The 25,556-nt window shown below is 42.5% G+C and overlaps 1 long non-coding RNA gene across 2 annotated transcripts in view; it reads left to right on the forward strand.

The window, feature by feature from the left end:
- The window catches only part of LOC111183385 (uncharacterized), a 125,912-nt gene that overhangs the window by 97,653 nt on the left and 2,703 nt on the right, over nt 1-25,556 (forward strand). Inside the window, exons 4-6 of one of the 2 annotated variants that reach the window (XR_016394182.1) lie at nt 16,074-16,222; nt 17,697-17,736; nt 19,023-23,778. This is a non-coding gene — a long non-coding RNA (uncharacterized LOC111183385). Of the gene's footprint in view, nt 1-16,073; nt 16,223-17,696; nt 23,779-25,556 lie in introns of both variants that reach the window. The other variant, XR_016394181.1, reaches the window with a different exon arrangement.

Raw genomic sequence — 25,556 nt, forward strand, 5'->3', positions numbered from 1 at the left:
GCCTGGGCACAGTCCGCAAAACACAGATGTTTTCTTCGCCAGTTATTTCTGAGACTTGGAAGGTAAAATGTCATGTTAGTGATTTCATTGTTTGGCTCTTTCTGCCATTTGAGAAATAGTAGAAAGTGTCCACTTTCTAGCCGTGTGATTGTGGGTAAACTTCTTAAACCTCCATCAATCTCAGTTTTTTCCCCTTTCGGTTAAAAAGGCAGATAACACCTATATCATAGGCCTGTTGTAAAGATTAAGTGAAATAAATTAAGTTGTTAGCACATAAGTGTCCATCCTCTTGTCCGCCTCTATTGTAAGAGCCAACAGAGTATTTAGGGATGCCAGCAAGAGTTAATAGTTCTCACATACTTTTCTTTTTTTTTTTTTTTTTTTTTTGTGGTATGCCGGCCTCTCACTCTCGTGGCCTCTCCCGTCGCGGAGCACAGGCTCCGGACGCGCAAGCTCAGCGGCCATGGCTCACGGGCCCAGCCGCTCTGTGGCACATGGGATCCTCCCGGACCGGGGCACGAACCCACGTTCCCTGCATCGGCAGGCGGACTCTCAACCACTGTGCCACCAGGGAAGCCCTCTCACATACTTTTTTTTTTTTTAGCATCAATTTTTTTTTGGCTATAAACATTATAAATGTAGGCTTATGTAGAAAATTTCAATAAACAATGAATATTATAATAAAACTCTATCAATCTCACCCTCTAGAGGTAATTACTATTAGCATTTTGGTATTTTTTCCATTGTTTCTATAAACAATGAGAGAGAAATTATTCATTTTGCATGGAAAGCTATTACCCGCTTTTCTCACTTCATGTTATGCTGGCACTCATCTTCTTGAGAGAGGGATTTCCTCTGCCAGCAGCTGTGGGAAGGACCCGCATTCTCTGTGTCTAGACTTGGTAAGATTGAGTACAAGGAAGATTAGACTGCGGAGGGGGGTGGATAGGTCAAAGCCAAGAAGCAATTTGACCCCTGAAAGGGCAACATTTTAAGGTGGTGAAATGTAGTGGGTTGGTTTCACAACCGTATAAAGTAATGATGCTGCTGTTTCAAGATGGTGTGCTTGGGGCATAAGAGGTTTAGTACAACGGTGTCCTCTGGCCTGGCTGGACTTCACCCTGGACAAGCAGGAAACACCACCATCGACCTGAGCTGAGAAGCCACACTCACCAAACATCCTCCTGCCTGTATCTCTTTACACACTTCGGGGAGAATGCATCATCTGGATCGCAGCTTCTACCAGATGTATGCATCAGAATGCTCAACCCTGCAGGAACAGGACAGGACCCAGCATGTGCCTGGGAATGTGTGCTAACAGAGGCAAGGTCCAGTGGTCCAAGGACAGTCACTAGGAAGAGGCATTTAGCAACGAGGGTCCCCTCAGGAATCCATAATGAGACTTGAGGGACTGTTTATGAATCCTCCAAAATTTTATGTACATATATTTTTCTAGGAAAGCGTCCATAGGTTTCATAAGATTTATAAGGGGGTCTGTGCCTGCCTCCTAGTTATTAAGAGCTATTGATCTCAAAACAGGGGTAGAGTGCATATTCTGTAGGCAGTCCCTCAAGAAAAATGATTTCTTATCACTGAACTTTAGATAAGGATCAGAGAATAGAGAATTTGAAGTTATGTTCTTTGGCAAGAACTGGAATACAGATATTGAATATTGCTACGTAAGGGACGAATCATATGCTTTTACATCAATCATTATGTCTTCCTCCCTCCCTCCCTCCCTCCTTCCCTTCATTCCTTCCTCCCTTCCTTCTTCTGATTTATCTGTCATCTATCCCTTTATAGCTATTATTATTACTGTTGAGAGACTAGTTTGACTTTAGACAGACTTGTAAGTAACTTATCTTTTTTGTTGCTTTCTTCATTGCCCATGTAAAATTGGGATAGTTTTTTACCTCATAAGGTTATTGTAAGGATTAAATGAGTTATCTTTGTTGTAAAGCGCTTAACACAATGCTTAATATATAGTAAGTTCTCATTAAATATTTGCAATTATAATGATACTAATTATTAACTATAGATATATTATAACTCTCAGGCCATTACATGCGCAGAGGAGTTTCCAATATTGTTTCACTCTGGCCTGCCTTCCCGGAATACTGAGTGTTAATGATTTCTGCCTTTATCCATGTTTCATTTCTTAAAAAATATGCTCTTTCCTGGGGTTAATTGGTTAACTGATTGTCTATTAATTACTGATAACAGGTGAGTTAGAATCTGCCTTTAAGGGAAACTCAATGACTAGCTTTGCTGGAGAAACTGTCAGAATAGGCTGTGCTATACTCCACTAACAAGTGATCTCAAAGTCTTCATGACTTCAAACAAGAGAGGCTTATTTTATGTTCATGCCACACATCTCTCCCGAAGTGGTTATGGGGCTCTGGTTCTGTATCTTCACCTTGGTTGGCAGAGCAGCCACCATATTTGGAGAAATAGAGCTCTGGAAGGTCTCCCACTGACATTTAAATCCTCTAGTCTGGGGTGCACCTGGGGCTTCCAGTTGCTACTCATTGGTCAGAAGCAGTCACAGGGCCACACCCAACCACGGGGAAAGGGAGTAAGCAGTGCAATCGGACACGTGCCTTGAAGGGTGGAAACCCAGAAATACTTGGTGAATTTATCCACGACTAAAAGAGTAATGATGAGATTTTAGGTTACGTATGATACTCGGTTATGAACACACAGGCTGTTTGGCCTTCCTGATGGATCACCGCCAACTTCCAGGTAAAACATGTAAAAGCTCTGGGGGCCTGTGGTGATATCCTGGGATACTGGAGAAGGAGATGAAAAAAGACTTGCTTCTCTCCTTTATTTTTCTTAATCTCCTTGAGTTTGGGCATGTCAGGACTGATGTTGATATAATTACAGAAAAGTGGTCTTTGGGTGTAGTTTTTTCCTTGTTTGGTGTCTAAAATGGCACAAGGAGGAGCCTTTGCTCATAGACATGGAAAATACCTGTTCAGAGGAGGGATTTTTAGCCTCAAGCTGGCACAGTATCTTTTGAAAAGGAGATATACAGGATTTCTTTTCCTTTTAGTGACCAGAAGATATCCTCTGTGGAGTATTAAGAGGTAGCAATATATTAAGATAATTTGGGTTAATTTTTTTTTTTTTTTTTTTTTACGGTATGCGGGCCTCTCACTGTTGTGGCCTCTCCCGTTGCGGAGCACAGGCTCCGGACGCGCAGGCTCAGTGGCCATGGCTCACGGGCCCAGCCGCTCCGCGGCATGTGGGATCTTCCCAGACCGGGGCACAAACCCGTGTCCCCTGTATTGGCAGGCGGACTCTCAACCACTGCGCCACCAGGGAAGCCCTTGGGTTAATATTTAATTGTTCTTATATTTTCCATGAGCTGAGAATTTTTCATTTTGCAAGGCATTTTATCTTCATCAGTTATCTCTTGAACATTCCTAGTTATCATGCAAATTTGGTATATGTATATATATATATATTTGTTTTAGAGATGATAATATTGAGATACATAAAGGAGAAAGAAGGAGAAAAAACTCAGGTTATTCATTGAGCACCTGTTGTTTTCCAGACCCTCTGTGAGGCACTTTCACATGTGTTATTTCATTTTAATCTCCCAATAGCTGTGTAAGTCATGTATTATTATCATATTAATAGGAAAACTGAAGCTCAAAACATTGAAATGGATTGCATTTGAACTGTATTAGAACCAAGGTTTCCTAATTGCTAGCATCTTCTTGAGCCATGCAATCTCTTTTCTCTGCTTCACTCGGGATTGTTGGGACTGAAGGCATGTTTTTGAATTAGTGCTGCCTCTATTCATAGTATTTCTCCTTGACACATTCAATTTGACTAAAATGATTAAAGTAATGCTTCCATTTTGTTTGGTGAAGTTGTTACTAGAGCATCATAGAGAGAGCTCTGCGTTGAGAGGGTTGATTGCACTGACATTCTAAACATGGCACTGCAGTGTTAAGATTTTCTGCACCAGTGAAGCAAGATAAAAAAATTATCAGTGAATCTAACCTGATACTCAAAACTGTACACCCATCAGTCTTCTTTTTCCAGTTTCAGCCGGAGTTAATACAGATGACTTCAATAATATGTCCAAATTTTCCAAGATCCCTGTTTACAGATTAATGGATTCAGCACAATAGCATCAGCAATCACATTTTTAAAGATCAAGATGACAGTATTTGTTTACCCAACTTAATACACACACACACACACACACACACACACACACACACACGTCTTATTGCTTTTTATTTGGGGTTTTCTTTTTCATTATTCAATAGTCCCTTGGAATTTTCTAATGTGACATCTGTGTCTTTGATTGTGTGCCAGGAACTCGAAAGGTCCAAGACACATAGTAAATTTGACGTTTTGTTGAAGCATGAATTTGAACTGCAGAGTTGGTGAGAAATATAATTTGTGGAGTAAATTACGTATCTAGAAGTGAGCTCAGCCTAGAGCTTAGCATTTCTGTCTCATCCTAGCTGTGCTTTGTACTCTTTGTCTTAGTGTATAGAAATAACAGAGCAGATTATATTCTGCAGTAGTAATCGGGAATTGGTGAATTAAGAAAAGTCTAATATTCTTTCTCGTAATCTTGGGCAGTGGCCTCCAAGTGGGTAGGAGAAAAAATACTTGGGACTTTTACTTTTACTACTATTTACTTTTCAATTCAGGGGTTGGCAAAATATGGCCCATGGCTGAATCCAGCCCACCATTTGTCTTTGTAAAGAAGGCTTTATTTGAATATAGCCATTTGTTTACATATTGTCAGTGGATGTTTTCATGACACAGTGGCAGAGTTAAGTAGTTGCAAAGAAGACCATATGGCATGCAAAGCCCAAAATATATATTATCTGGTGCTTTAAGAAAAAGTTAGTTGACCCCTGTTTTAATTTTATCTTTAAAATTTTTTGTAAAATTTTATAGTACAGTTTTATACTGTACTATATAGAGTATATAGTAATCGTACATGTACACAATTTATAAATAAATATATGCGTATATTGATGGGACATTTAAAAATCACTTACTCAAATGGGGGCACATTCAAAAAAATTTGAGGACCACAGATTTAGGGCTTACTATTTAAGAAACACTCACAAATGATTGCCTTTGTTGTGGTGATTAGTGTCATTAAAGCTACATATCTTGTTTTGTGCAATGTTTATATTTTTATTATGCAAATTCTATGGAGAAAGAATGAACACAGTGACACATGAAAGGAGGAATTGTGACCAAAAATAGAGAAAGAGAGAGGAGAAAAAGGAAAAAGAAAAAGAGGAATAAAGAGTGGAGGAAAGAAACAAAAGAGGCAGCCTACCGTGTAAGCAGCAGTGCGTCTACTCAGAGCTGGCCTATTCTCTTGAATTAGGTTAGACATCAAAACCAGCTCTAATCTGACTGCAGCAGACAGCTGCCTGCACGGTGTGATTTGAAGTATTTGAAAAGCTCCTTCCATTGACCAAGAAAGAAAGAAAAAAAATTCTCCATTGGTTTTTCTCAAAGCCCGAAATTCTCCCATTAATCAACCTCTCCGATTATGGGATTTGAGATTCTCTTTAAAATATATTTCTGTTCTGATGCTGAGGGACGACACACTGCACCATCTTTTGCCATTAACTTTTTTTTTCATTAGCTCGTCGGATTACTTTGTGTTCAGTTGCTTGGTTGAAAAGTATCTGTGGAGACCTTGAACCCAGGATCATTCTTTCATTTTGGCAAGAGCAAACCAACTCAGGGATGGCAGAGACGGGCCAGAGGTGCCGTGGCTGAGGGTAGAGGGTCTGATGAGGAAGCCTGCTCCAGGAAGCTCTGATCCCTGGTCCATCTGCAGAGAACGTGGACAATTGGAAGTTGCTTCTCCTGAGCTTGAAGCTTCATTAGTTAGCAAAGTAATAAGGACTATATATTACCAAGGACCCAAGGCCTACTGAGAATTTCTTGTTTGTGTGTGTTAATCTCAGCAGAGCAAAGCTGTGCCAAGCTTCAAACTAATCTGCATTAATGAACAGCCTCCTTGCTTTCCATCTTTATGATGTGTGCAGCATGGTGACTTGTTTCTCCACGGCTTGTGATGGGATGGCTGACTGATGAATCACCTTCTCTGAGAAGCTTGTCTGTGAGCAGTAACATTGCAAATGGGTGCAAATCAAAACGTCTGTTATGATTTCATTAAAAGGATGACACAGGCTCCTAGTTGCCAAAATTATCCCCTCTCTTCCCATGACCCACTGAAGTTTCTGTCTCTGTGTGGGTGTGAGTTGAACCAGCCTCTGCACTAGTGCTGTATGTTGGAAGACGCAGCTACTTGGGACAATTCTGACACATCCTAACTTGGCTAGTCAAGCAGGAGAAAAGGCTGGAGGAGATTATTTTGGGGTCAGATACAGGTATTTGGAGTGAATTGAATAGAAGAGTTGGAACCAGGGCCAGATCCAGAAAAGCTGGAAATAGTGGGGCGGAAGCATGGAAAAGAAGAGGAGGAGGAAAGATAAAGTAGAGTGCAGATGGGTCGCTCTTGGGTTTTAAATTTAGGCCTTAAACCCGTGAGCACAAGATATTCCTTAAGGTGATACCACCATAATCAACCACCACCACCATCATCACCACCATCACCATCATCACCATCACCATCATCACCACCATCACCATCATCACCATCACCATCATCACCACCATCACCGTCATCACCATCACCATCACCATCATCACCACCATCACCATCATCACCATCACCATCATCACCACCATCACCGTCATCACCATCACCATCACCATCATCACCACCATCACCATCATCACCATCACCATCATTACCACCATCACCATCACCACCATCACCATCCTCCTCCTCCTCCAGTCTGGCACTATGCTAATTGCTTTATATGTCTTTATCTTTAATCCTCACAGCAACCTTTTGAGGGAGGTGTTACTATTCTTCTTCTTTCTTTTCTTCTTAAAAAAAAATTGGATAGAATTCATAAATCATAAAATTCACCCTTTTAAAATGCACGTTTCTGTGGTTTGGTATATTTCAGAGTTGTACAACCATCATCCCTGTCTGATTCCAGAACATTTTATCACCCAAAAGAAACCCTGTACCTGTTAGCAGTCACTGCTTATTCTTTCCTACCCCATAGACCCTGGTAACAACTAGTCTACTTTCTGTCTCTTTAGGTTGCTTATTCTGGATATTTCCTATAAATGGAACCATACAGTATGTAAACCTTTGTGACTGGCATCTGTCACTTAGCATAATGTTTTCAAGGTCCATCTACGTTGTAGTGTGTATCAGTACTTCATTCCTTTTTATGGCTGAATAAAATTCCATTGTATGAATACACCATATTTTGTTTATCCACTCATTGATGGGTGTTTTTCTTTGTTATTATGAATGGTGCTGATAGGAACATTAATGTACAAGTTTTTGCATTGACATATACTTTCAAATTTCTTGGGTATATACCTAGGAGGGGATTTGCTGAATCATATGGTAATTCCATGTTTTTTCATGTGCTTATTAGCCATTTTATATCTTCTTTGGAGAAATGTCTATTCAAATAATTTTCCAGTTTGTAATTGGGCTATTTATTTTTTATTGTTGAACGTAATAGTTCTTTATATTTTCTGTATACTGGACCTTCATCAGGTATGTAATTTACAATTATTTTCTCCCATTCTGTGGAATGTTTTTTCATTTTCTTTATAGTATCCTTTGAGCATAAATTTTTTTAATTTTGATGACATTATTTTATCTTTTCTTTCTTTTGTTGCTTCTGCTTCTGGTGTCATGTCTAAGAAACACCGTCTGATCCAAGATCACAAAGATATACTCCTATGTTTTTTCCTAAGTGTTTCATAGTTTTTAACACGTATTTTGATCTTTGATACATTTTGATATATTTTTTAAGATCATGTGTATATAATTTTTGTATATGGTGTGACATTGGGCTCCAATTTCATTCTTTTGTATAAGAATATTCAGTTGTCTTAGCCCTATTTTTGAGAAGAGATTTTCCCATTGAATAATCTTGGCAATTGGTGAAAGTCAACTGTCCATAAATATCTGTATTTATTTCTGGATTCTGAATTCTATTTCATTAATCTATCTATCATTATGCCAGTATAAAGCAGTGTTGATTACTGTAGCTTCATCATAAGTTTTGAAATTGGGAAGTGTGAGTCCTCTGAATTTGTTCTTTTTTAAAGATTGTTTTAGCTATTCTGGATCCCTTGCATTTCTATATGAATTTTAAGATGAGCTTGGTCAATTTCTCAAAAAAGCAAGATTTTGATAGGGATTGTGTTGAATCTGTAGATCAATTTGAGGGGGTATTGCTATTTTAGTAATATTGTCTTCTAGTCCGTGAACATGGGATGTTTTTATTTATTTAAGTGTTCCTTAATTTTTTTCAACTGTATTCTGTAGTTTTCAGTGTAAAATTTTTTCACTTTTTGGTTAAATTTATTTTAAAATATTTTTGATGCTATTGGAAATGGAATTGTTTTCTTAATTTGTTTTTTGGGGATTGTTCATAGCTAGTATATAGAAATACAATTGATTTAGTACATTGATCTTGTATTCCGTAACCTTGTTGAAATCATTTATTAGTTCTAGTACTCTTTTGATTTTGTGGATTCCTTAAGATTTTCTATATGCAAAATCATATAATGTACAAAAGGAGATAGTTTTACTTCTTTTCTAATATGGATGGCCTTTTATTTCGATTTTTTGCCTAATATTCTTAGCTGGACCTCCAGTATAATGTTGAATAGAAATGGTGAGAGCTGACACTCTTGTCAGACTCACCAAAACCTTTTAGCTTGGTCACCGAGCCATACTGTGTCATAACTTTTATATATATATAAGTTATATATATGGGGTTGCTACATAAGTATATATTATATACAATGATATAATTACGTATATGTATGTCTTATGGATTTGTATTATTGACTCCAAAGAGCTCTACCAGCTTGGACAGCAATGTTTTTCTGGGAAACTAAGCTTGCATTTCTTACTAACAGTGAGCAAGAATTTCCTCTAGCTCCAAGCTGCTGCTGATAAGACTCATAATGGAAGGCAAGGACTGGGGAGTGTTTGTTTGTTTGTTTGTCTGTTTTATTATGCACATATCATGTATATATACAGTCAGGCATAGTTTTGTTACTTGGTTGCATTGTATTACTAGTTTATATATTAGTATATAAAATTTATATATTCACAAAATCATCTATTTCTCAGTTAAAACCCTTTCCCCTCTCTTCCTGTTCTTCCCCCATGGAGTCAACTCTGAAACATGCAAGAGAAACTGTAAGGAATTGTACTCAAGAAAACATGTGAGAAACCTATGATAGCTTTTTATATGTATAGTGACCATATAATTTGTAATTAATGAGCACAGTTTTGAGAGTGAAAGGGGAAATCAGTAATAATTAAGAGGCAGCAGACGAAAGCTAAGACTGGCTGAGGAAAACTGAGACATAAGCTCACGCTACAGTAAGTCCCCTACACACAAACGAGTTCTGTTCCGAGACCGCGTTCGTAAGTTCAATTTGTTCGTGAGTCCAACAAAGTTAGCCTAGGTACCCAACTAACACAATCGGCTATATAGTACTGTACTGTAATGGGTTTATAATACTTTTCACACAAATAATACATAAAAAACAAACACAAAAAATAAAGAAAATATTTTTAATCTTACAATACAGTACCTTGTAAAGTGCAGTAGTGCAGTACAACAGCTGGCATCCAGGGGCTGGCATCGCGTGAACAGGCAAGAAGAGTTACTGACTGGAGGAGGGAGAGGAGGTGGGAGATGGTAGAGGTGAAGGATCCTCAGCAATAGGAGACGGAGGGCAGGCTGCAACGTCACTCACGCCTGACGTGGATGGCACAGGTTCTGGTTCCTTGCTGGATTCAATTCTATCTACCCTCTTGAAAAAACGATCCAGAGATGTCTAGGTGGTAGCTCTTTTTTTCTCGGCATAGATGACAAGGGAGCACTGGATTGCATTCTGAATGGCTGCTGCAAACTTCGTGTACTGTTCTACATTCAGGTCCTGTACCTCAAAAACTAACAGTGCCTCCTCAAATAAAGAAAATCCCCTTGCTATTTCCTGTGTCATGAACCTCTTCAGTTCTTCAGTTACCTCTTCCTCTTGTCTCTCTTCGTCCTTCCTCTGGACCTCCAATTCCATCATTGCTTGGCGCTTCTTAACAGCACCAGCTACATCACTGCTGCTTTTACGCTTGCTTCCAGACATCCTGGGCTTGAAATAAAGATACTTACTGTACTGCTGTATTCTATACAGTACTGTACAGTAAAGCACACAAAAGCACAACCACTTGTAGAGGATGCATGCATGTGACAACGTATGCCAGACACATGAACTAATTTACTTGATTGGACACGTGAACGCACGTTCGCCTCTTTGGAAGCTCTCAACTTGAAGGTTCATATGTAGGGACTTACTGTACTTAGAAGAGAAGATAATAAAACATGTTTTTTAATATCTACTTTATACTTTGATTTGAACACCAAATGTCATCAATATATAGCACGTGTCTTATTATACCGACCCCTGTTGTCTGATGAAATGTGAGTCTAGAATCACATTCTAGCTTATGTAATTCTAAAGAAGCGTTTCCAGGAGTGGTTCAATGTGCTCTTTTGCAAAACAGCATTAGCCATGAGTATGTTCTTCGGGTAATGTGATGCACTGACTTGGCATCTCCGTCAGTGATCGGAGGCACTTTTCTCTTTTTTGAGGAAATGTCCTGTCTTGACCTGAGGCTCATGTAGTGCACAGGCCTCTGCTAAAGCAGATTGTTTTTCTGGACCAGACACAAGCCAGGATTTTAAACTTGTGAAAATGCATAATAATTTGTCCTCCTGCATGTCTGGAGTCTGAATTGATGGTTCTCATTTAACCACCAGCACAGATCACAGGCGGTACCCAACTCACCAGTGTGAGGAATTCCTAACATTCATCAGAAAGTTGGATGTTTGGCACTAGGGTTGATTTTCCTCACAAAAACAGCGACAATTAGGTTCCCAGGTTTGTCAACAGAGCCTTGAGCACCCCAAGTGTGCTGTATTATTGACCCCATATTGTCTTCACAATGCTCTGCCGGCCCTGTTTGGACCACAAAGTTTTCTGTGAAAATGTGAGCGAGGATTTCCTCTAGTTCCAAGTTGCTGATGGCAAGGCTCATGGTTTGGGGCTGGGGTTTGGGGAAGGCAGGACAGTGGGGTCTAGGGTGCTGTATTAGTTTCCTATTGCTGCTGTAGGAAATTACCACAAATTTAGTGGCTTAAAGGCACACAAGTTTACTGTCTTACAGTTCCAGAGATCAGAAGTCCTTCGTGGGTCTCAATGGGCTAAAATCAAGGTGCCTGCAGGGCTGCATTCCTTCTGGAGGCTCTAGGGAAGAATCTGTTTCCTTGCCTTTTCCAGCTTCTAGAGGCTGCCCACGTTCCTTGTCTCATGGCTCTCCTTCTCCATCTTCAAATCCTGCGGCGGTTAAGTCCGTCTCATGCTGCCATCTCGCTGGGTCTCTCTTCTCCCTCCCTCTTCCACTTCCAAAGACCAAAGTGACTACATTGGGCCTACCTGGATAATCCAGATTCATCTCCCCATGTCAACGTCAGCTGAGTAGCAACCTCAGTTCCATCTGCAACCTTCATTCCCCTTTGCCATATAAAGTAACATATTCACAGGTTCCAGGGATTCGGTCACAGACATCTTTGAGGGGCCGTTATTCTGCCACAGGTAACCAGGAGTAAGGGGGTCCATCCGAGTGTCACAGTTAATTGCTAAGTTTTATTGATAGTGTTTTGGAACTCCCAACAGAAACACCCTTATCTTTTACATCTCCCTAGGTGTTTTCCTTACTGCCTCTCACATGTAATGCTTTTGCAATACATTAATAGCTACAGAAGTCCAGCTTTTAGAAAGAGTAAACATGATTGAGCCACTGAAGTGACCTGGGCAGGCCTCATGGAGGGGGCTGGCCTTAGGGAAGGTGATGAATGTACAGGACAGGCTTCCAGAAGGGATATCTTGGGACAAATGTAAAGATTTCAAGTTATTAGGAATGGCTAGGGATAGGTGGTGAGAAGAAAGGGTCGTGTTGGGGAAGCCACGTCAAGGAAGGGGATGATTCGAGAGACTCCTGAGTTCCAGCCTGACTATGGGTTTGTGTAAGCATACAGATTGGCCTTCTGCAAGAGCGTAAGATTGGGCCACGTCCTGGCCAGCCTGATCTTGCCGGTGAGGAGGAACTGTGAGGCCCTGATAACTGCTCTGCTCTGCCCCTCAGACGTGGGATGGAAATGACTCATGAATCTTCGGTTTCACCAAGAGCCTGCTTTGTAAACCAGTTTGAGGCCCACACTCTTTGCAGCATCTCATTCAAAGAAATTCCAGTCCAGCATCTAATAATACTTGAAAAGCAGTTTAAATCTTGACTTCAGTCTTGAGAAAATGCCAAAGAGGGCACGAAATTTTCAAAGCCCCGTTGCCTTTCCTTACATCTCTTTGACTCCCATACAAAGATCGGCCTCCCCGCTCCTGCTTCCACTCTAATGACTCAGGTCACAGGGACTTCTTTGCTTCCTTGTCTGTTTCACTCTCTTTCCTGTTTCTGTTCAATTTGGTGAAAGTCCAGCTAGGCTCTTGCTTCACGATCCAGGAAAGCAAAGGCAGGTTCTCCTCTGTGGGTGGCAGGGGGATGGGCTCTTGACACTCATACTCGTTTTTCCTGTCGCATTTAGTTCTTTCAGCCAAGGTAGAGAGCAGGGAGGCGAGGGCTGGCGGGCACGCAAGGCCATGGGCAGGGCGGTCCCCAGGCGGCTGTGGCCTTCTCCCTGCTAATGGAATCGGTGTCGTGAAGCAGCGAGGGCTCCACAAGAGCGGAACCGAAGCCGGCACCCGTGGGGCTGCAGGAAGAGGCAGAATCTTGCTGGGGTTTCATTTAAATGGATGCATTTTACAAATATTGGATTTTAGCTCACTCAAGAAACAATTAAACTCCAAATCGTGTTGTACATATTAAATCATAACAGTGGGGAGGCAAATGCAGAGGTGCTTAGCAGATTTAAGAATTAATAGAACAGAAATTGGTACCGTGAAATTAGCACCTCGTCCATCTAATCGAATGGTGCATTTACCCACAGTGCCAAAATAGATACAGTTAGGCATAGCACTTATCTTTCCTGTGGCACCTGATGGCTGGAGGTCTTAAAGAACTTTTCAAATTACCCTTCTAAAGTAATTAAATCTCTGCCTGGAGGTAGGGGGAAGAAGAAGAAGCCATCCGTAAAATAAAATGCAAAGACTCTCGCTTTTCCTGTCGCTTTGTAATGCTGGCAGGCTGGTTTCTTTCTCTGTCCACACGTGCATTTTCGTGGAGCTGCCAGGTGACCACCAGCATTGGGTTGGTCTTCCTTGGGGCCACTGTAAATCCAGCCTTATCCTTGGAATCTTGCCCGCCAGTTCTTCTAGAAGTGACTGCCTCTTCTGATCTACTGAAATCCTTAATACGTGGAAGTAAATGCTAAGTACCTTGTATTATTAATAGACTGAGCTCCACAATCAGGTTCTTGTCTTTTGGGGAGTATGGGCCATGCCTTTCTTTTTTTTTTTTTTTGCGGTACGCGGGCCTCTCACTGCCGTGGCCTCTCCCGTTGCGGAGCACAGGCTCCGGACGCGCAGGCTCAGTGGCCATGGCTCACGGGCCCAGCCGCTCCGCGGCATGTGGGATCTTCCTGGACCGGGGCACGAACCCGTGTCCCCTGCATCGGCAGGCGGACTCTCAACCACTGCGCCACCAGGGAAGCCCCCATGTCTTTCTTATATGTGTTTTGTTTTGTTTTTCCTGCAGCTCCCAGCATGGTGTTTCATACATAGCTGGTGCCAGGAGGAATATTAAAAATATTTAATAACTGACTAGGGCACCAACTGATCAGAACAGATGTTGGGGGCTAACACCCAGTACAGCGATGCCACCATGAACCCACTAAATGTCAGCCCTGTAGGGTACAGAATTGTTCATTGGCTTACAAAATGGACCCAGGCTGTGACCGGTTCCTTCTTCTGGAGCAGAGGGTATTGCCAATATGACTAATATAATTGGAAAGCTATAGCATCTTTATTTTACAAGTGGACAGACATTTTAAACTAACTTCCTGAATGATGCTGCGGCTTGCAAACTGCATTTAAGTTTTGCATGTAACGACAATATGATGACACTTATAATGACAATGCCACACATTTTTATGATTCTTTATAAATTCTTAAAAGAATGTTCCCATCTGTGATCTCATTTTATTTTCTTAGCAACTCTGAGATAAATATGACAGATATTAATATTCTCAAATTATAAAGAAATGGAACATCACAAAGATTATGCCTTGGGTATTGCATCATGTAAATATTCACACACATGCCCCTATGCACACATATGTACATGAACAGACTTACACGTAAAAGGATGATGCCTATGCTTGGGAAGCAGATGGTTCAAAGAGATGAGAAGTCCTGGTATTGTTTAAGAATACGTACAGTGCAACACATTGAAAGTTTGGAGGGTGGACAGAAACATTAGGATTCATCTCAGGTGGATGAAGCTTCTCACCAGAAGTGTGTTTAGAACAGGAGTTTTGAGAAACTCAAAAGAGTGAAGCAACTTCAGGAGTTTGGGGTATATATTTATACTTATATAACTGGTTAAAATTTCTCAGTCTAGTACAGGTTACCGTATCCTGGGATCCAACGATAAACTTTCAAAAGGGTCTTTGAATACTCTGAAATTATATACGGCACTTTGTATGTATAGATGTGAACTTATCTGGGGAGTGAATCCATGGATTTCATTAAGTTTTCAAAGACTCTGTCATTCAAAATAGTTTAATAATCTCTGCTTCAGGGAGTCTCAGTTATTTACCTTAAATGATTAATAGAGTAGCATAAATTAGGGTTTAGGATTAACACAAATAATTTGCAGACTTATAATGATGTATGAGTTTAAGTGGTTCGTTAACCTATACACTCTCATGGCAAGAATATACTTATTATCTTTTATTCTAAGTCTTCTTTTCTAGGTTGCTTTGCTGTTTCTACTATTTCCAGCTTCCTCAATCTCCTTTTCTGGAAGCCTTAATTTTACAATTTTCTGCACCTCTAGGCAATTTCCCTCTTACTATTTAGGGTATAAAAGAACTTGAATGACCCCAGGCTCTAGAGAAGGACTGTAAGTTTCTACCACAAGCACCCTCCTGAGTAAATGCCATCACTCAGACCCTCGAATTCTCACCTAGACTTTTCTGTCCATATTATGCCCAAGAGCTGAATGGTTTGCACATTCTTTCTCTATTACCCAACCTATTAATTTTCTGATCAAGAGTAACTGCTACCACATGACTACCTTGTTGGTGACAGTAACATATTGACTCGATTAACTTTCAAGGGGGAAGTAATAGAGGTTAATGGCCCACATTTGTTTATATCCTGTTAATAGGTGAGGCTATGGGGGATTGTGGAAAAGACTGGAAATTAGGGCCTCTGGGTTTCATCCCAGCTCTACCACTGCATGCCCTCTGCCTAACACGTAACCTCTTCTCATCTCTGAAATGGCCTCAGTTGTGAGAGGTCCTTTCTGACATACATTTATATGATTCTTTAATAGGGCACCTGAGCAGATAGAGAATCATTTTGGAGAGATCTCCAACTCTCAGAGATAATTTTGGAGTTTCCAAAATGCTTGCCTCATCTCTCGCTTAATCAGTGGTTTGTGAGAAATCACTGTGGTTATTGAAGCACAGGGCACCGTTTTTACAGCTTCCATTAAGGAGTGAAGCCAGGCTGTGGCTGCGCTGGCTCAATAAATCATTTGTACTGGGAATGTATTTGTCAGTTTTTCCGCAGATTGTGTGATTACGGCATCGTTTTATTTCCAATGCTCATAAGTGGGGATTAGAGCTGACATTTGGTAATTGAAACAGTGTTCTACCTTTCATAGCACAGTTAGCAGGAATTGTTAAGAGTTTTATTTCTCTCCAAAGGGTTTTCTCTTGCTGGCTGCCTCCAAGTTCCCAGGGTTTCACACATTCTGCACCGGGCGGGCTCGCCAGGACATCGAAGACCACTACCAACAGCTGCTACAAGTTTAAAATCTTTAGAAGAAGGAACAGATTGCAGTTTGCTCCTGAGGGTTTGTTGAGTTTACATTTCTGAAATGTTAAGAGACACACAGTATAAGAATTTTGAACATTTTGCCTTGTGCCTTTATTTATTTATTTTGATTGAAGTATAGTTGATTTAATATCTGCTGTATAGCAAAGTGATTCAGTTATACATCTATATACATTCTTTTTCATATTCTTAAGAATTTTGAACATTATTAATGAGTAGAGTTCTTCCTTCTTCAGGTCTGAAGGGAAAGGGTTCTCTTCTTTCCATGATCCTTCTTGCTCACCAACTCCCAGCATCGCTGTCACTGTGTGCCAGACCCCGTCAGTATTCATCACAATGACCCTAAGGGGTCCTCAACATAATAGTCTGCATTTTATCGGAGTGTGAGCTGATTGGCTCCAAATCAGGAGTCTGCCTTCCCCACTGGCACCCCATTGCTTCACACATTCACATCACTTTCAGAGGGATTTCTTTTCTCATTATTGTTAATGCTGTTCTACCTATAATGGCGTTAGAGTCGACAGCTTTGCCCTACGCCACCTCCTCTCACCCTAATCACACATATCCACACACACACAGGGACACACGCACAATCCCTCACACACAGACATCAGCACAGACACGTGCACATAAACTATCAGAGGCTCTATCGCATGCGTATGCACACACGTGCACACGCACACACTCACACTCACACACATTGAAAGTAAAACCCCCAGAGTTTCCATGGTGCAGTTTCCCGAGACTCCTCTTCTCCCTCACCCGGGACTCTGACTCTCTGCTGCTCTAAGTTGCCCCCCTCTGACCCCTGCTTCTCCCTTCCTGAGCAGTGTAGCCAGCTTCCTGCATCTTCCACCTCCTGCTAAGGATAGAGGTGTGGGGCTGAGAGGTTAAGGCAAAAGGCTCTGTCTGCGTGCCTGTGGGAGTTTTTAGGCAGACAGATGGTTGGGATCAGGGGCGAGGTTGGCGCCAGTACCTGGTAGTGGGGTCATGTCCTACCGCTGCTGGGCTGACATGGGGACATAAAATCTTACCCCTCGACACTGTAGGAATGGGGCTGCCCCAGGAACCTGGCAGGGCGGTGCAAGCCTGGGGAAGTATGGAAAAGGACCCATGGCTAGTTTATATATATATATATATATATATATATATATATATATATTTTTTTTTTTAGTGGTACGCGGGCCTCTCACTGCTGTGGCCTCTCCCGTTGCGGAGCACAGGCTCCGGATGCACAGGCTCAGCGACCGATCACGGGCCTAGCCGCTCCGCGGCATGTGGGATCTTCCTGGACCGGAGCACGAACCCGTGTCCCCTGCATCGGCAGGCGGACTCTCAACCACTGCGCCACCAGGGAAGCCCCTATATATTTTTTTAATTAATTTTTTATTGGAGTAGAGTTGCTTTACAATATTGTGTTTCTACTGTGCAGCAAAGTGAATCAGCTATACGTCTATATATATCCCCTCATTTTGGATTTCCTTCCCGTTTAGGTCACCACAGAGCACTGAACAGAGTTCCCTGTGCTATACGGTAGGTTCTCATGAGGCATCTATTTTATACATGGTATCAATGGTGTATATGCGTCCATCGCACTCTTGCTTGCCTCGCCCGTACCGCCTCTCCCGAGGTGCCCCGTAGTGACCCAGCAATAATAACACAAGATTCATAATAGTGTGGTTTTAGAGGCAAACAACTTCTCCCTTTGGCCGGCTGATGTCAGAAATTCCCTTGGAGATGAACAAAGTCGTATGCCTTCTCCCAAGTTTAAAGATAAGGGGGAGCATGTGGGTGTCCTCAGAGAGCTGACCTAGTGGCTTTCACACACACAAAGATCGCTGTGGTGTGAGCTCAGAGCCATGGGCTGGGGCTGGGACAATGGGCTCCCTCTGGTGGCCTCAGACAAACCGCCACCTCTCTCTGTGTCGTATTTTTCCCATCTGCCGAAAGATGAAAGTGTTGGCTTAGAAAATCCCCAAAGCCCTTTCATGGCTAACTTCCAGATATGTGTATTATGATAAGTTGACCATGAAGCACTTTCATATTTTAATGGGGGTGGGGTAAAATGAGGACACAAGGGAACCAGCACCTGAAAGGGACCCAAGTGAAGTAGGGACATAGGCCCTAAGGTCAGGCCTCCTCACTTCAAACTGGTAAATCAAGGCTTTGGCCAGAGGTATGTTAGGTTGTCTGAGCTGGGCGTGTTCTGATCTCCACGGGGAGACGGCTTCCAAAGTTTGATGAGGATGGAGGATCTGCAAAGGTAAGAAGGGGACAAGGAAATAGCCTGTTTCACAATCTCATCAAGGGTCTCCTGGTTGCATTAGATTAGGCACTGTAAGAATTACAGGCAGGCACAACTCCTGCCTAGTGGAGTCTCACAAGCTGTGTGACCCTGGGAAAGCTGCTTAACCTCTCTGAACTTCAGATGATTCCCCTCTAAGGTAGGGATAACAATTCCTACCTGGGAGGCTTCGTGAGCTAGGGTTTGCAGAAACGCCAGCTAGAGAGCAGAGTATATACGGCAGGCTGTTCGTGAATGGTCTCACAGAGATGCATCCATGGCTCAGACACTTGACCTGGGATTGTAGCAAGTTCCATAGAGCAGAGAATAACATGAATAAATAACATTTAGCTCTTTGGTGTCCGGAAAGCATTTTGCTTTTAAATGTTCCTGCCTGCAGGAGGTTTTCTAAAGGTCAGCTCCATACAGCTTATTAAGGAAGGTGATTAAATCAGTTGGCAGTTTGAGAAGAAAAAGCAGATGGATTTCAACAGCATCCTCCCCTCACGATTGACATTTTCTTTTACAAATCAAGGTGAGATTGTGGATTTGCTCTCGTGGTTCTCCGAAGGAGACCGTGGTGGTGCTGGGATGCGGCTCCGGTGCCTTCTGCCTTGTTTACGCCCAGCTGTTATTCTTGTTCCTGTCACTGCCAGTTACTGAAGAATCCATCATGCCTGAGACTCACAAGGGGGCTTCTTTTCTGCTTCCTGAGGAGGAGTGGCAGGGGCAGTGGAGGTGAACAAATTGGATTGATTACCATCTGAAGACAGGGTTCGAGCTTCTGTCCTAATCATGCTGGCGGGACCGTCAGGCTGTCTGATTCACTCAGACAAAAGCCCTGAGAAAACAGGGAGGGTTAGGAGCCCATATGCTCACCTGGTAGTCTAGCGGCCGCTCTGGATTGAGCAGGACTTCAGAAATAAGGAGAACATTTTTACTGCTAATAACCTCCCACAAATGTCATAACCAAGGCTCTGAATGCAAGAGACATGCCAAGATCTAATTCCACGTACTTATGTGTGTGGCTTTCTGATATCGACTGAGGTATTAATTGCTGCGTGTGTTCCTTTTTGTACTCTCCTTCCTGCAGGTAACTGGCTCAGCACATCATTGATTCGGGAGAGCTACGTGGTGGGGTAGAAGGTAGAAGTGGCCTGTTAGTCCCTCTGTCTCTGCTTTTTCAAAAGCTGAATTGCTCAGGAGAACAAATAGGGTTTGCTGAGGAGGTAGAAAGAAAGGAGAAGTGATTTTAGAGAATTGTTAGAGAAGCAAGAGAGATCAAAAGACTCTCTCCACTGACCCCCACCCCACCCTGCCCTCTACTAGGCTGGGAGATGAGGGAGAGAGATATCGGAAGCACTGAGATAACTTACTCATCAATCCTATTTTGTTCTATGTATTCATGTATTTATCACTCCTGGGTGCCCACTTCTGGGTGTACACTTCCTTCTCTCCTTACTAGGACCAAAGCCTTTGGCTCATCTCATGAGCTCATGTATTGCCTGTTTCCTCTGTTTCTGGAAGACTGGTTTTATGAAATATCTGGAATTTCTCATATCACAAAGAAAAAGTGCAGATTTTCCAGAACGACCAGGGGGTCTGTACACATAGCACTGAGCATCGTTGGAGAGATTAGAACTGAAGACACTCTTCTAAGATAAGATGTTACTATAAGGCGGAATGCATAACAACAGTGTACAATGTTTCCTAGGAACTCCAGCATTTCAATTTTATTATACTTTTATTGAATATTCAATAAAAGAATATGACACCCTTTCAAATCGTGTTCTTGTAACCTCCTGCTATGAAGATAAATGAAGACAGATCTGTGCTATCAGCACAAGTGGCATTCAACCGATTCTAAAACTTATATTTTTCCTGTATTGAGCATATTTTAAATGCACAGCATTAAAATCCTTGTTTCCTAATAGCTCAGTCCTTTCACTTGCATATCACATTGCATTCAACAGTTCAGCATTTTTGTCTGAGAACATTTTTGGACGCTAGTTGGTGCTATTGTTGGCTAGTAATGGTACTGTTTCCTTCATTCATTCCACAAAAATTTATTGAGTGCCTACTCATTGCCAGGCATTGCGTTAGGCTCTAGAGAGGACTAGGACATACTGTCTTCGTTGTCAATGAGTTTGCAGTCGACCAGGCAAGATGAACTCAGCTGACTCTATCTTAATGATCCTCTAAGCTCCGTAGCAATGTGAGGCAGAGGGTGATACGATGGGCACCCAATCCTGGCTGCAGGGGGCCGAGGAGAGGCAGGGCAGGGAGGGCTTCCACAAGCAGAGGAGTAAGGGTTACCCAGGGGAAGGGGAAACGGGGAAAGAGGCAGCAGCATGTCCAAGGGTAGGTATCCATCAACTGGACATGCCTATTTGACTCAGGGACAATTTCAGATTTCAAAACACAAACCAGTAACTTCCGGCTGAGTAATACATGTAATAGACAACCCTATGCTGGTGCTCGCCTCACTCACATTTATAGTCCAGACTCCACCAGTTAAATCATGCTCCTTTACATGGAGGAGTGAAATTACTTTCCAAAAAATTGCAAATGTATGTGCAAAAATGCAACGTTTAACATTTTTGCATAGTGATGACTCTGTCCCGTCTTCCTGGAAAATTGCAGTACTTGCCCCCAGACCAGTGCCTCCAGGGGAATCCAGCTTTCAGAGTCTGTACCTTCTTCTGCCCCTTCCACTGGGTGCCTTGTCAGGCTGCTGGACCTGGAAGTTATCCTCCCTCTTGCCTCTGGTCCTCCACAAGCCTGAAGTAAGTCTTTGATTTCATGAAAGGAGAGATCTTTCTTGGACTGTCCAGTTCTCCAAAGCAGGAACATGTCAATGGAGTCTTTTAAAAGCAATAGAGGTGGCAGTAGGACCCAACAAGTTCACTGGACTTGGCCATTAGGAGGCCATTGATGACCTTGGCTTGAGCAGAGAAGCCAGATTGGGGTGGGTTGAGGAATGAATGAGAGCTGTGCAAATGGAAATCATGAGTGGGGTCTTCTCAGTTAGGACTTGGCTTGACAAAGGCGAGTAGAAAGGGACTAGACGGTGGGTGCAGGGACAAGTTGAGATACAGAGAAAACAGGTCTAGACATTTCCCATGCTACCTATTGCCACTTTTCATGCTCTTAAACCTGAAAGTCACTTAAAAAAGGTACTTGTACATTTCAGTTTTTCCCCCAAATAGCCATTGTTTCCTAAACAGAAAAAGTTTAACATCCTCTGCCTATCACTGACATCCAGAAAGAAAATGCAGTTCATTTTTTCCCTTTCAAATCATTAAGAACAATTCAATCACTTCGGGAAAATTCTTGTCATTGTCAGTGTGCCGAAACAAGCTGTGGTTCTGCCCATGGGCACCGCGTTAATACATACATTTATTCTCTTTGCTCGCACAGAGACCCTGGGTTGCTTGTTTCCGTAAAGGCTGCCTGTCATCTCTTATGGGACCTTCATGTGTCAGTGATACCGGTTACCTCACGTCACAGCCCATCAGTCGGCTTATCTCCAGAAGAATGTGAAATTGCCTAACAAGCCTGCAAATGTGAAGGGCTCCACGGTGGCTTAATCACACATGATGTTCCCCTGTCTCATCAGTCCCTATACTGAGGCTGCACCTCTCATTTCTTAGACAAATACATTTCCTAGAGCTGTGGCTGGACTATCCCAGTTGTGTGGGGTTTTAACCCCCATTCCTCAATTCCAGGGTGAATTTCATTCTGGAAGCCCTCCCGTGCCCTTCTCCCCACCTTAGAATATTTCAATCATCTCCTTCCCTAAAACTGATCTGGGCAATCTGGCAACCTGGCAAAATTATTTTAAGCCCAGGCTTTTAACTGTGTTTGGAGTGAGTGATAGCCTTGGAAACTTACTTGGGGGTAATGCACACATCCAAGTATATATGTCCAGCAACGTTTGCCCCTTTGGGAGGGTGTGTACTCCCTTGATGCTTGCCCTCTTTGCAGAATTCTCCTGCCAGGGTCTTCTATAATCCACTAGCTGTCAGCAGGGATGGTTGTGATCAAAACTGCCCCCTCCAAAAAAGGTGCACGTTCTGTGAAGTGAAAGACATCATGGTGGATGCAAAGATGAATAAAGCGATGGCCCAGCCCTCAACAAGGCAGAGGGCCATACAGTGTATCAACGGTACATGTATTATATAAAGGACTAGGAAGCTGGGGACACAGTGTCATGAAGGAGCCAATAGTGTGATTATTTCTTAGTGTGATTATTTCTTAAAAGAAGGAGACGAACATGCCCAGGATAAGTCAGTGCTTTGTTCTGTGGTCCAGAGGTTTTGGGGGCAGCTGCTTCCTTATAGAATTTGTATTAACAACATTTAGAAATTTTCTGTATTCCTGATGCTGTGGCATTTGTGGCCTCGCTGGCTGGGGAAAGACTGCTGTTCCAAGGGGGCTAGTGAGTTCTTAGAGACAGCAAAACGCTCACCCCCAGGAGCATCCCTTTCATTTGCAAACTAACAAATCCAGAACCTTTCCTCTGAACTACCTCCTCTCTCTGGCTCAGACACTCTAGGAGGCAGGATTCCTCTGCCCTAATCAGCCAGAAGTGGGTACTAGACAACTAGAGACCACCTCTGTACCCAGAGCCCACTGATTATTCAGACGAACCAGTCCTAAACTGGTTCCTGCGGAAAGCACAATAAATGCTCTGGGCCATGATTTCCATTCACCCCTTTGGGCTCCTGACCAAACCTGGTGTTTTCCCATGTGACCCTGCATGGAGTAACATGCCCCATCCTCTCCGGAAGTGTAGTACTGAAACAAAATGTCTACACTGAACTCCTTTCAATGGCATTAGCCTCTCTGTGTTGTCACTCAGTCACCTCTATAAATTAACATCGTGCAGGTGCATTTTGAGATAGAAGTGGGCTCTGAGATGGAGGGTAACCCCGTAAGAAGAAAAGATCTTGGGTCTTGGGCCATCTGCTTCCTAGGGCTTATGGGGTGTGGGAGTGAGCCTTTCCCCTTGTCATTAAATTATTTACAAAAACATGATTTATAGCAGCGGCATACTTACATTTACATAATAATTTATTTAATTAACCTCCTGATTTATGTAAAAGAATGTTGTTTTTATTTTTCCGCTCATAAATATTTCTGTGATAAGCATACTTTTAGATAAAGTGTGAACGTTCTTGTTTCTTTCCTTTAAGAAATTTTAAAGGTAAAATGACTGAACCCAAAGAGACATTTTTGCTGAGGTGGGATGAGCTGAAAAGAGATGTGTACCCTGAAATTTTCTGAAGGTGTGTTTGTTTCTGTTTCTGCTTCTTATTTTAAAATAAGACTTAAAATCATGGTCTTCGGGCTTCCCTGGTGGTGCAGTGGCTGAGAGTCCGCCTGCCGATGCAGGGGACACGGGTTCGTGCCCCGGTCCGGGAAGATCCCACATGCCGCAGAGCGGCTGGGCCTGTGAGCCATGGCCGCTGAGCCTGTGCGTCCGGAGCCTGTGCTCCGCAACGGAAGAGGCCACAGCAGTGAGAGGCCCGTGTACCGAAAAAAAAAAAAAAATCATGGTTTTCTAGGTAAGGTAAACAATTTCCATACTTCTCAACCCTCAACTCTCTCTGCCCATATACCGGGCTAATTGCCAGTGGGCAGTTTTAAAACTCACACATGTTTTCATCTTTATAGTTAACTCAATTTATATAATACGTGGCCACTTCCCACATGTTAATAAACACAGACAGTAAAATTGTTAGACAGTGATTTCATCATTGTCTCCACAGTTCTTTTAAGTGCTTCAACATGCCTGTCACTGCTTTTTGCTGTAGCTGAGTAAGAGACCATCCCAGACCTCACAGACTGGGCTATTTGGTGCAGACATTGTTGAGTGAGCAGAGAAAAGATGACAACAGTGGTCAGAACCCTGGACACGTGCAGAATCAAATGAAATGTGACTCTAAGTTGACAGCTGATGTTTTTTTAGAAGTGGAGACATTAGGACTTCTACATCCAAGTGACTATGTCCTCGGGAACAAAGGCACATTAGAGGCTCTGTACCTAGAAGAGTGACACTGCTGTTTCCTTTTGGGAGTGTCCTTGTCATGTGCAACACCTACGGCCACATTTTCTTGATACTCCTCAGTGGCAGCGAGTCTTTATTCTTTGCGAGTGGATTTGCTTATTGACAAATTTCACTTGTCACCCGGACCCCAGTCTGAAGTTGTTCTGGGTCAAAAGGAACCAGGACTTCTTTAAGGCAAAGTCATCACTTTTTTCCTGTAGCTTATAAACTGGTTCTGAAGACAATTCTCAAAGACAAGATTTCCAAAATATTTTGGGCAATAGCAGAATCTCCAGCCTGGACCTTTGGACTCCCAAATGGATACTCAGATATAACATGTTTGGACACACACATGCACATGCACATACAATGATATTGGCCAAGGGGTCAAGGGAATGGACTGGGTGTCTGCTAAGGACCTTTCTAACTCTAGGGGTCTTTGCTTCTATTATCAATTTGATTAGTCAGGGAAAGCCTGGGAAGTGTCAAAGCCATCTTTATACCATCTACCATTCATATTTACCTCTGTAATCAGAGCAAGAGGACATCTCCCCTGTGATAAGTAGCCCAAATGGAAAAGGCCAGTGGGACTCATTTCTGGGTATTAGTCAAAACTGGGTGTGCCTAACAAAAGCAATGAATGTTATTTTCAGTTTCAGATCATTGTCTAAGTGAAATGGCTAAAATTAACTTCCTTAAGTATCACGGGAACCCAAGCATCCTCCAGAGGAAGAGGCTGTGAGGGGAATGGTGTGCACTCCACATCTGAGACCCCTGGTCTTGGCTTGACCAAAGCTCTTAGGGAGGCCCTGTGAAAATTTGCTGACTAGTCAGACCAGCAGCTGCTCATTGTACTGTTGTCTAAGAGTCGGTTTCATCCTTAAGGCACTGCTGGGGAGTCAGTCCCAGTCTTGCCTATCTCTTGGGGGTTATTACAGGTGTTAAAGAGGTAGTGCAGATAAAAAACCTTTAAAAATGTTTTATATTTATATTCCCATTACTAGGCTATGAGTTATC

This window comes from Delphinapterus leucas, chromosome 8 (assembly GCF_059928025.1).
Source record: "Delphinapterus leucas isolate spDelLeu-1000000601 "Yukka" chromosome 8, BTC_Dleu_Yukka2, whole genome shotgun sequence".
Classification (NCBI taxonomy): domain Eukaryota; kingdom Metazoa; phylum Chordata; class Mammalia; order Artiodactyla; family Monodontidae; genus Delphinapterus; species Delphinapterus leucas.